This window comes from Rhynchophorus ferrugineus, unplaced genomic scaffold (assembly GCF_030347505.1).
Source record: "Rhynchophorus ferrugineus isolate W39M unplaced genomic scaffold, kcgeb_rfMv2 rfM4, whole genome shotgun sequence".
Taxonomy (NCBI): Eukaryota; Metazoa; Arthropoda; class Insecta; order Coleoptera; family Curculionidae; genus Rhynchophorus; species Rhynchophorus ferrugineus.
The window spans coordinates 52,100,453-52,111,427 of NW_027472583.1; the positions used below are offsets into that span (position 1 = coordinate 52,100,453).

At 31.7% G+C, this 10,975-nt stretch overlaps 2 long non-coding RNA genes across 2 annotated transcripts; one reads left to right on the forward strand and one right to left on the reverse strand.

Annotated features, from left to right (window-relative positions):
• Nucleotides 1-2,258: 2,258 nt before the first annotated feature.
• LOC143196205 (uncharacterized) lies at nt 2,259-4,992 on the forward strand. The gene is made up of 2 exons (XR_013005690.1): nt 2,259-2,396; nt 4,639-4,992. It is a non-coding gene; the product is annotated as an uncharacterized LOC143196205 (long non-coding RNA).
• Nucleotides 4,988-9,243, reverse strand: LOC143196197 (uncharacterized). The gene is made up of 3 exons (XR_013005682.1): nt 9,161-9,243; nt 6,418-6,572; nt 4,988-5,160 (listed from the first exon to the last, which is right to left on the reverse strand). It is a non-coding gene; the product is annotated as an uncharacterized LOC143196197 (long non-coding RNA).
• Between the last annotated feature and the right edge of the window lie 1,732 nt (nt 9,244-10,975).

Here is a 10,975-nt window from a genome sequence, read left to right on the forward strand (position 1 = left end):
CTCCATGTTCTAGTCGTCTACGGCTAAGAAATGAGCTACTGAAAATTACAAGCAGCTGTCTAAAGTTCAGTAGACACATAACCCAACAACTGTGATGCATGTGCCGTTTTGTATGTTTGTCAAAGCTTGTTTCTTACTTGGAATATATTATGAATAGGGTTGAATACCTTTAAATAGTTTTTGTGACCCCTTACAGTTTCAGCTCCCACACTTTTTCCCAACTCCACTTAACTACATCAAGAAACGTTTCGAGTAGCTGCGGAACGATTGCCAGTATAATGCCAACCTGTCGCCTTTTCCTGATAAAAAATTTGATTGTGTTTAATTTGAGAAAAGGTGATGTCCAATAAATAACTCCATAGGTTAGTAGCCATGCTAAGACTGCTTTCCTAGCACTGGGAAAGTGCCATAAATCATTATGTTTCTTAAACTGAAAAAAATCAGAAGACGTCTCCTCTTATCGTCCTATAAGCCTGTTCCTTGTGATCTCTAAATTTTTTGAGAAACTATACATTAAGTGACTTAAAATAATCACAGAAGAGAGAAGTATTATTCCAGGCCATCAATTTGGCTTCCGATTAATCAACCAAATTAACAAAAACTTAAACGATAAAAAATATTGCGTCGCGGCAATTCTCGACATATCTCAGGCCTTGGACAAGGTTGACATTGGACTGCATGTTAAATTGAAAAAGTTTTTGCCTCATACGCACTTTCAACTGCAGAAATCATACCCCACAGATAGACATTTTATTGTCAAACAGAGTGATGAATACATTAACCTACATCCAATATATTCGGGTGCTCCGCAGGGCAGTGTTTTTGGCCCATTGTTATATATATTGTATATAGCTGACCTATCGACTTCAAGAAACACTACCGTTGCAACATATATTGACGATACAGCGATGACATAGTGACAAACAATGGAATAGTGACAGAATGAAAAAGCTTGGGGTTAAACTAAACCAAATGTATTGATTGATAGGGTGTAAATCTTAATTATTATTAGATAACAAGGTTTGCTGTATAAGTCAATACCTAGGCCTATTTGGACGTATGGCTTAACTAGCAAATCTAACATAGATATCCTTTAGAGGTTCCAGAATAAAGTGCTGCTAGTCATCACCCCATATTACGTCTCCAACAAACTGATTCAGCGCGATATACCCTTAGAAGCCGTAACAATTGTGATTCGAAGTGTTAGTGCGAAGTACTCTGAAATACTATTAGTGCATCCCAATGCCAAACAGTTAAATGTGCGCGATGACAGTGTAGTGCATAGGCTCAAACGCACACTACCATACGAACTGATTAATAGACACATAGAGCGAGATTTAACAATCTCTAGAATGAGTTTGAATAATCTTTAGAATAAGTTAGAATACACTTTAAAATAAATCAGAATAGTATTTAGAATAAGATTTAGTTGTACAGCAGATCACTTACTGAATCGATCTTCTACATGTCAGGATAGTTATATTATATAACGGAAATCATATAATAATACTTATTGCCCACGGGTAGATTGTTGAAGATCTAAGAGATTAATTAAAAAAAGTTTAATAAAGGTCTAGGTCTAACAATTAAATGGCCTTTTGGAAATATTGGCATATTGGTTCATATTTCTGCGGTCCAAATTTCTGATCTATTACCTGGTGTAATTGTATAAATTATTTCAATGACCTGATACATTTAATGTTGATTTTATCTATGTCTTTGCAAACACAATTCATATTCACAGACACTATTTCACAATCGTTCTTTGTAGATCGTACTACCACAGCGGTCGTGCCCGATTGGTATCGATCATTTATATTTAAGCTGTTACACTCACCAGGCTTTTGATTGATATCGAAGACTGATCGTCAACTATTGATCTTTGGCACCCTTCCAAAGTAGTTTAATTAATAAAATTTGATTATATTTGAAACAATTGTTTTTCATTAATTATTTTAATAAATATAACCCGTGGTGTTTACCCGAGTTTTAGAACAATTTATCTTAAAACTTCTTCGGTATAGCTCACCACAATATATACACTACTAATATCCTGGTTACATCGCCGTCACAAACAATCTATTGTTCCAGAAAAAAGCCGATTAACATTCGATGATTCAAACAAACAGTCCTATTGTTTCTGTTGCAATATCGTATTATTCAGTGTGTTTATGAAGAATTTGATGAACGTTGTGTCAATACTAGACATAACGTGTTAATCTTCAGTTCAAACAGATGAAACATATTTTTCTCTCGAACTTTTATTTCTGATTATCGAAGAAATTGAAACAGTATAAATAACAGTTTTGGTGTCTTTCGTGCGTCATTCGCATATTGTACGTTTCTTCTGTGGCAGAAGTTTTCCAGTTGTGTGATTTTCTATTTGATTCTTCAGGGTCAGTATTAATTTCATTCTTTCGTTATAAATATTACTTTAAATTAATAGGCAATGTATTTTTTCTTATTGTTATTACATGGTCAATATTTTTTTCAATATTTTTATCTTTTACGCATTTTTGATTTTGCTATTTTTAACATTTTACTTTCAAGATATCTTGTACAGCACTGTAATTTTTAATTTGATATAAATATGTACATGTGTATTACATGTCATATATATTTTGGATTTTTGCAAAACGGATAGTTTTTGATGAATATTGTTTCCATGTTTCATTAATTTAAGTATTAATGTCTCTCTTGTAATGTAGTTTTCGATTTATTGTCATCAAGTTTATATTCTTAAATTAAAAGAAAACAAATCTTATATTTTTTTATTAATTATGTACTACTACTATCATATTACGTTAGATATTCTTAGTAGAATGTTAATTTACAAATTAATTTATTACTACTGTTCTGCTGTACTTGTATTAATATACAAGGCGACTATATTTTATATAATAAAAACTTCTTGTATTAAATTATTTAACAATATATTATGAAATATTTTAATGGCTTAATAAGAATGTAATTAATTTTTGTTAGAACACTTGTTTAAATAATTATCAAGATATAATTTGAGAAAAAAGTAACTTCAGTTTTTCCTAATAGATAGATATAAAATAAAATAAATATGTACATGTGCATTATATGTCATATATTTTTTTAAATTTTATAACAGTTATAGTTTTAAATACAATATAAGTGATATATAAAATAAATAAAAGTTTAGATATGTGACTTGTGAAAAAGTGACAAGAAATATTGTCTCCATGTTTCATTAATTTAAGTATTTATGCTTAAGTATTTTATGAAATATTTTTTTTTGTTATTTTGATAATTTAAAACCAAAACAGGTGATAAATATTTTTGACTGTTAGATTTTCTATCTTCCTCATTGTTATTTTGTTTGTTTCTGACTGCTTTTGATTATTAATGTTTTGTTTAATAAATAACTTTGTGATTTTCTTAACTTAATTTTAAATACTTTTTAGCCTTTACAATTTGTATAGTATTCTATGCAATTGATTATAATAGTTTGCCACTACATTATTACATTATTTCAATTGTAATTATTGTTTGACGTCTTTCGATTGATTTTCATCAAGTTTTTCTGTACTTGCATTAATAAACAAGCAAGGTGAGTATGGGATTAATATATCAGTATGTTTTTCCGAAATAATTTATATTTTATGTAATAAAAAATTTCTTGTATTAAATTATTCAACAATATATTATGAAATATTTTAATGGCTTAATAAAAATGTTATTAATTTTTGTTAGAACACTTGTTTAAATAATTATCAAGATATAAATTTGAGAAAAAAGCAATTTCAGGTTTTCCTAATAGATATATTTAAAATCGCAGAACTCTTATAAAGGTAGCATCATTTGATTACTCAGTCAATATTTATTGCGCTTTGGATATAGAGATTCGAGAAAGTCATCTTGCTTTCAGCCAGAAATCTGAGAAGCTCTGTAGTGACAACATTATGATATTACGAAGAAAGGTTCATTTATATTACTTTAATTTTATATCTGATTTTGAATTTTAAGTTTTTGAATATATATGAATGAATATTTTCTGACAAATTTTTAATATTTGGATATTCGATAGATTATCTATTGATCATTTTAGATTATTATTGGGCTTTATTATTATTATCTTTTATATATTTTAAAGTCTCGTTTTACAAACTATGGGTTTATCTGGACTGGGCCTAAAGTTTAACGTGAGCTCCGAACCACGGTTCCCAGCATTAAGCCTACCGACTACCGAGTGACCAACTTTAGAAATCATTCCAGAAGACATCCTCTTATCCAGCCTGGTTACTGGCGTGACTGGGATCATTTTCCTTGTCGGATTTTACACTCTTGCCTAGAACATTCACAAAGTTTAAACAATCACAAACATAAATTTACGACCATGCCTCAGCAAGATTCGAACCCGCGGCTATCGCAACAGTAGGAGGACCGTCCCATCGCCTTTACCACTGCGCCACCAAGCCGGCTTGGGCTTTATTTTAATGAGGAGTTATGTCAAAGGCTTATGAACAATTCATGTAACATTACAATAAGATTTGAGAAAACATGTTTCTAATTTTTAAATCTTTTCTTTATACGAAAAATGTAATTTAATAATATCAAATTTTACTAAATGATGCAACTTATAATATTAAACAAACAATTTTGTTACAGAAAATGAAGGCAGCTATCATAATCTTCCTGATGTTGTTTTGCGTCGTTTTGTCCCTTCCTGCTATTAAGGATAAAGACGACGATGACGTATCCACGCAATCCGGTTTCAATCAACCTTTGGGACATCCTAAAAGTTCCGTATCTAGATCTAGTGACGATTTGGATACAGCAGAAGCAGTAATATTTAGACCACTGTTTGTCTATAGGAAGTATGTGGTGAAAAGGAGAAGATACAACAGGAATTAATGACGTACTATTGATTCAGGTTTGGTTATTGAGCCAAAGATTGTCAATTTGTGATACTATTTATATATATTTAATATTTTGTATGAAATAAAACAATATTGCTTTTTTTATATACTTTTTATTTTATTTTATAATTTAATAACAATTTACCAAACTACCGTGGGGAAGTCATCATTTTTATCCATGAGTCCCACATCGAAACCTTTCCTGTCATAGCCAGCCCAGTCGTCATCATTGTAATAATCATTATTGTTCTCATAATCCTCGTAGTGGTGACTGTTAATAGGAAGAAAGAAAATACATATTTTTGAGCTAATATCAGGCTAAACATTTTCGCTTTTTTTGCGATTAAAGTGTACATTATCACTGTAAGCCTCACAAATAATTCTTTGTGTGTCTTGCTTATATTGCTTACTTTATCACAGTAAGACATATGTCAATAACTTATTCAACCTTCCAGTAGTCCTACATATGTATCTGTGACATTAAATTATTCATTATTCATGTTTGTTATAATGTTATTTAACTGTATCTTAAATAAGAGTAAAGGGCATTCGTACGAGTAAAATACTCTTGTTTTTTTAAGGAATGGTAGACTGCGTTGGTAGGTTATTAAGGAAATATTTAAATCTAGTAAGAATGTGTCTCAGGTTCTTCCAAATCTGGAAGCCTAAAGGACCGTGTTAGTGTAGAAAAATGTACATAGATTACATGAATCAAGCAATAGCAACGACGTATGAGATATAGTCACCACCACCATATCACCATTTTTGTCTTGGTTGTATACTAGATATATCATCTAGTTCGATAAAGTTACTAGGACTCTTAGTCCAAGCACTAGGATATTTTGAAAGAAATTACAAAGAAATGATGGTACTGTTAATCACGTTTTTAATTGACCAAAAAGCCTTTAAAATCCATAGATCTGATCACTCAACCATCTGCTTAAATAGGATAACTTAACTAGGAGGATCTTATTAGGAGTTTGATTAGCGACATATATTGATGAAAATACGAATCATTAGAGCTGTTAAAATTCTAATTCTATCGTTTTCTGTTTAGCATTATTGACTTATTTAGTGTGTATAGATACTAACCACGGAACATTTTTTCCATTCATTACCACGAAAAATTACTTTTCATACATTATAATTATTGTTGTTTGATTGGAATAAATCTCTTAACGAAGCGTATCAAATACTTTTAGCAAATTGTGGTGATGCTTCGTCATAACTCAATTTTGAGTTCTAATTCCGACAATTTAAAAGTGGTGATTTTGACGTCAATAGCAATGATTTGGAGGACGAAAGATGTTCGAAGTCGATGAATTGCAAAACTTGCGAAGTGATTTTAAAAGTATTTCTGTGCATATGGTGGGATCAGCAAGGAATAGTGCATTAAGAGGTGCTAAAACTTGACGAAGGGAAGTATTTTGGTTAATGTATATTGTTTTACTTTTTTTCATAAATATATTTTGTCACTTAATTGTGTGTTTTAATTAGTAATTTTATATAGTAAAATATATTTACTTACTCTCTATATTGTGGTGACCGTTTCACTAAAATTACCGAAGGAATATCACGATAAGCAGCATTGTCTGCAGGAACTTGAACCTCTGACCTCCTAAATCTGGTTGGTGAAGCTTTCAACATTGTAAGGAAACAAAATAACAGCAATGCCATTACAATCTGTAACAAATATAATAAGTTGCTCAATAAGTTTTATTCTTAATAAGAGAGAATGCTATTAAGTTTGTTGTTTTATTTTTTTAATTACACTAATTTTAGATTTCAGCCCTAGCACCTTTTTTCTACTACTTGTTTCCATTTATGCAATAGGGTCGATGCCGTGGGCCTAATTTTGTTAGAAGATGTTAGAAACTTGACGTTTATAGAAACTATGATGACGTTTATAAAGCATCTGAAATATTTGAAATAAAACTTTTAGGAAAGTTTATCAATTTTAGAAGTTAAGAAAAAGGATACGGCTCTGGAAGATTATTGATTAACCGAGCAATATTTAACCGAAGCCCTAGGTATCTGATTGGACAGGGTGAGTAATATATAGGCTAACGTTTAACGAGTAAAGTCTTGTTCTTGCCTTTTTATTTTAGGTATTTTATATATACATGTTTGTACAATAAGGTAACCGCTCAAATATTAACTTTCTTAATTTTTAATTCCTTAATTTTTCTAAATTTAAATTTTCTTGAATTTGCTTGCGTGGCCCCTGATTTGGAAGTTACTGCTGTTGAATATCGGACGTTATAAAAAATACTTAGGACATTGAGTGGCAGTAGTAGATTCATCAATGTCAACACTTAAAAATTAGATGGATTCTTCGTAAAGTTATATGATGAGTGGTTCGAATCATGGAAGTAGTTCTTCACGCAGCTGTTAAATTAGAACTCACCAGAAGTTTTACCAACTCCGCATATAATTGACATTCGATAAAATATCCAAAGATTTTAGATGATGAGTCAACAATTAAGAAATTATGTACACCAACAAAATCATTTAAGTGTGGTAAGAGTACTGGAGGTGATCATGGGACCAGAAATAACCGAGGCCAGAGGAGAAACATTATTTCAATGGCTTCATCTTCAGCTTACATGGAAAAAGCAATAATTATTCCAATATTTAAAAAAAGCGATAGTAATCATTGTAAAAACTATAAATTATCTCAAAAGATGTTATTAAAATTATATAGAGAATGCTTCAAAGGTCTCGGGAAGAAATGAGCCAAGAAGTGCAGGTAGGATTTAGACCAAATCGCTATTATGTAGATAAGATTTTCGCTAGTTTATGTATTAGAAATGGAAAGCGTATAATTGTGCTTTTTATTGATTTTTGCAGATTTTTTTTTGATTGACTTTGAGCAGTTTTGGGGTATGAATATGTCCTTCCAAAAATTATTAAACTCCTTCAAGCATATTTTGATGGTTCCTTTGCCTGTGAGTTCGAAATTGTTTGCTTTCCGCTGCTTTTTATTGTGAGAAAGAGAGACATAATGTTCAGTAAGATGTATTGTAGAACCATATAGGTTGTGAATTAATCAAGAAAAAATCAAAGTGTTGACGACTGACCATTCGCCTATTATTGTAAATCTTATAGGAATCCATTTAGAGAAAATAGGAGTTTAAGTACTTAAGATCAGTAAAGCCGAAGAAGGTGAGAAGGTGACATTTACTGCTGAATAATAAAAAAGATTGGCTAAACCGCAGATGTTTTTGCTTCTCTAAGATGGTGTGATGGTGAGAAGAGTTGAATTATTGCAATCAAGAATAAAATTCGCCTCTTTCGAATATTTATTTTGTCTTTCTGTGTCTCCGAGACTTGGATACTATTACAGTCAAATACCTATTAGTTTGAGGTCTTTGAAGATGCGAAGCAAATAATACATATTTATCTCTAATATCGTATAAGAAATGAAGTTATTTGTTTAAGATGCGATAATCAGTGCACAGTTGAGAAACAAATCCAGAGTCACAGATAGGATAATTAACACACGGCTGGATACGGTCTATGGGAGCAAAAGTTATGACAGCAACGATGGATGAGATCGTTTCAGCCTGGAAAAGGGGGAGGTTAGCGGTGACGCGGTGCTAAGCTCCCAGCATGTCGACCAGCTCGCGAACGAGCGCGTTTTCAGAATAACTTGTGCTGAGTAGTTGTTTGTGGAATGATTGAGATATGAAGTGCTTGATTTCTGGAGTGTCAGTTTCCCTATGAATTTTATTATTTCTGACAAAACATGGAGCGTTTGAGATTCTCTTGAGGAGTTTATTTTGGAAAACTTGAAGCCGTTTCACCTGGTTGGGTGTAACAAACTTGAGGTAGAATTTAGATCCGTAGACGAGTACGGACCGAATTAACACTTTGTAAAATAAGCATTTGATGGAGATGGGAAGTCTGCTAGAAGGGTAGATCAGAGAAGATAGATAGGATATGTTTTTCGAATAAAAAACGAATGAATAACTCACATACTTCTTTTTAGTCAAATCGACCTTTTGGATGGAAGGCATGTTGAGTAGCTACGAAAAAGCATGGAAAGCCACCTGAAAAATAGAGACTAACATTGTCTGAGGCCAGAAAGGTGATGGCCGGCTTTGTCTTGATAATGATGAAATAGATTTCCACCAGATGGGTGCAATTGATGATTTTAAAGAGCAAATTGAACTCTTTTTGGATTCTTTACACTAAGTTTTCTCAATCGAAACTTGACAAAGAGACGAGTAAAATATGACGATTTATATTTTAACCAAAAATATTCCTACCTTAACAATCTTCATAGTTGATTTCAAAGATATTAACTCTTTCGGCCACTGTTACTTTTCACGGAATGATATCGATTTCCTCATTTTGATATTTATATACGAAACATTTTTATTGATCATAACAATTATTATGGTGTTTTTCCCTGTTTAATTTAACGGCTATCTAAATTAAGCCTGTCCTTTTTAAATTAATTAGAACCTATAAAAAGAACGCTTGCATCCATTATCGTAGTTATTTTGTTCTGCCTTTTTTTCGTTGTTTATTTGTTGATGAATAGCGATGAAAAAATGTGTTAAAATCGTGTAAATTGACGCTGTTTTAGTGGATAGAAATTTTCTCATTATTGCGACATCATTGTCCGGCCTTTTAACATATATCGACAACAGTCGATGGTAGTGACTCATCACAATACTATTAGATATCGATGAGAAGCTAGTAAAATTAAGAATGTGTTTGTATTGGTTGTTCTAATTAGTTCTAAACTAGTAAAATAGTTGTCCTATATATAGTGCTAAAGGAGATAATAATAGAATTATATTTGCGACTTGTATTTGTATATTCCATTAATTTTTTTAATAATATGTTAAATAATAGTCCAGCTCGTATCTTAAATAATTTTTAACAGTCAGCGCTAAACTTGTAAATATCACCAAAGTTAACAATCATCCACTTGATAATGAAGGTTCTTCTACAATACATTTCATAAACTTAATTGTTGCCCGGACACTGGCCAAATCTCTGTCTGTTATCAGGACCTTGATTTTCTTCATTTTTTAAGTTATACCACTGAGCAACAAATATCATTATCACTGGTAAGTATCAAATTCAATCTGTTAAACTCCAGATATATCATTAAATGTTTTTCATAATCACCTTCGACCACCTTAAGATTATCAACGGTAATGATTTTGAGCTTATAGCAAAATCAAACAAGGATTCATTTACATAATGATAGTGTCCAAAATTTGCAAGTGATGCTAGTTTATCCAGCTAAATAAAAAAGACTGATAATTGGTACATACCTGCCCAAGGTAATAGTTAATGAAATAATGGGGTTCATGTGTCATATATGAGCCAGTTCCGTCCTACAATACAATGCCATGTTGGACTGTATTTCTTATCGAATTCTTTCTTGATATACGCTGCTATATCCTTTGAGACGAAACAAAATTCCGATTAAATCCTTGTAAACAGTCGTTGGTATATTTACAAAACTTTTCAACGTTATGTCTCTCAATAGCTTGAGTTGCACAATCAAGTGCATCTTGCTGCATATCTTATGCAAGGTGGTCCAAGGTCCAAGGTCCAATCTGTTGGGGGAAAGGGGGGAATCGAGGGAAATGCGAAAATTTCAAAGGCACATACAGAGTTTTCACCTATTTTTTATCTAAAATAATCAGATATTTGGGTATAATATTATTGCTGCGTTGATGAGATGGAAAATTGAAGGTCGTACTTTATTATTTAATATAATAGTATCGCCAAAATGGTTTTAAATATGAATTCTGAAATAGTACGACTTTTTTATATTATAATTTGTCTTAAACATAATCACAGATTTGGAAGTAAGTATTACTACTAATAATGTTCAAGTATAACTACCGTGAAGAAGAGCATTTACAAATTCCAGTATTTTACGCACTGCTACATCCACAGACAGTGTCAAATTGTGTATGTGCTGGAAAGAGCGCACTTCCGAGGTGGTCCCATTGGAACCAAATCAGGATCTGTTAGGGGAAAGGGGGGGAAATCCAGGGAAACGCTCAAATTTCAAAGGCACGTACAAATTTTTCGCATATTTTTTATCTAAAATA